At 39.3% G+C, this 1,728-nt stretch overlaps 1 protein-coding gene across 1 annotated transcript in view; it reads right to left on the bottom strand.

Moving 5' to 3' along the window:
* CYSLTR2 (cysteinyl leukotriene receptor 2) overlaps window positions 1-959 on the bottom strand; it is an 8,394-nt gene extending 7,435 nt beyond the window's left edge. Inside the window, exon 1 of the mRNA XM_019529942.1 lies at window positions 814-959. The gene's annotated coding sequence lies outside the window, so the exon portion shown is untranslated. The remainder of the gene's footprint in view (window positions 1-813) is intronic.
* Between the last annotated feature and the right edge of the window lie 769 nt (window positions 960-1,728).

Genomic DNA, 1,728 nt, shown 5'->3' with positions numbered 1-1,728 from the left:
GACTTCCTGCCCTTTGGGCAGGGGGCTGGACTGGATGATCTCCCGAGGTCCCTTCCAGCCCTAATGTCTATGAAATCTATGAAATGTACCTGCAAGTGCACAGAAATTCTGAAACACTGAATTCTCTATACCAACGAGGAAGTGTCATAATACATCTTTTAAAATTATTTTCTTGATACAAAATACCATCTCTGCTGTTTAAACCATCTATTTTTCTACAAACAGTTTTCTACAGGATTTCAAGTTTGCCATTAGATTAGCAATATGTTATTATCTATGTTATATTATAGGTATCAGCTACTGCCCTGTCAGAAAGCCAGATGTATGGACATTGGACAGAAGATGAAGTTCTGATTCACTTTGTCCTGTGAATGTTATATTTCAGTTCAAGCCAAACAGTTACTTTCCTTTATTGCTGGTTTGGAATTAGCATTGATTTAAGCTGAATTGTGCATTCATTAACAGAGACAGGACATTTTATTTACCCTCATGCACACCTTCTAATGAATTGGTAATTTAGTAAACAAAGATTCTAGTTAATACAATCTGTACTTTGCACCTAGCAAGAAAATTAAATTCATCACTCAGATTTTTGGTAAACTACCATTAGTTTATTATCTTTCATATTTCAAAATATTTGTGTTTATAGAAAACTACCTTGATGTCCTTTCTTAAGGAGAAAAGAACTTTATTTAATAAACACCTAATATTTCAAGCAGCTAGAAGACCTCTTGTAAGTAACAGGGGGAAAAGTAGTTAATAATCTTTATCAACTTAAACACTGAACTAAAAATAATTACAAGCTTGTCCTACCTTTGTATGTGTAGCTTTCAGTTAATTCAGTAAATTCGTTCCTTCTTCAGCTTTTGCTGTTTGAAACTGCCAGCCTGCTACTGGAGGGGGGAAAAGAAGCTACATCTATTTATATCACAACCACAGCCAATGACAAGTAAAAGGAAGTCAATATTTGTTAGCAGAAGTTTTATTTCTTCCGGAAGATATATTCTTAGGTCAAGAAAAGGCATTTTCTCCCATACTACATCTATCTCTTTTTCAAAAAAATATCAAAAAAGACTCTGCAGTTATGTAATACTTCTAGAAACTTCTTCTCAGCTACTCGCATTTCTATCTATGGACTTCAGTAATCAAACCAGTAAATTGTTGGAGTACCATAGAATAATTAAAAACATACTTTCCAAGCATACTGGGAAGAGACGGCCTCCACCTCACTCCACTGCAGAGGAAGCTCTTCTCAGTGAGACTGGCTGGCCTACTTGACCGGGCTTTAAACTGAGCCCACCAAGGGATGGTGGGGATTACCACCACTGCAAGCCTACTGGGCAGTTTTTGTAAACCCAGCAGGCTAAGGCACTCAAGGGAAGTCACCCCTACGCCAGCTCCAGAACAATCTGGACACCCAATGGGACACTTACTTGCCTGTACACCAATGCCAGGAGCCTGGGGAACAAACAAGAGGAACTGGTCCTCCTGCTAAACCAAAAAGATTAACATCTCATAGGGATAACAGAGACCTGGTGGGACTCCACCTATGACTGGGCCACAGGTATAGATGGCTATACCTTGTACTGGAGAGATAATGTGCACAAAAGGGGCAGGGGGATAGCTCTTTATGTCAAGGAAAGCTATGCGTCCCTGCAAGCTGACATTAGCACCCAGGGGGGAAGATTGGAGACTCTCTGTGTCAAAATCCATGGTGAACAAGGCATA

Source organism: Crocodylus porosus, unplaced genomic scaffold, assembly GCF_001723895.1.
Source record: "Crocodylus porosus isolate Cpor-Errol unplaced genomic scaffold, CroPor_comp1, whole genome shotgun sequence".
Classification (NCBI taxonomy): domain Eukaryota; kingdom Metazoa; phylum Chordata; order Crocodylia; family Crocodylidae; genus Crocodylus; species Crocodylus porosus.
Note: the sequence above shows the minus strand (reverse complement) of the source record. Positions and strands in the feature narration are given on the sequence as shown.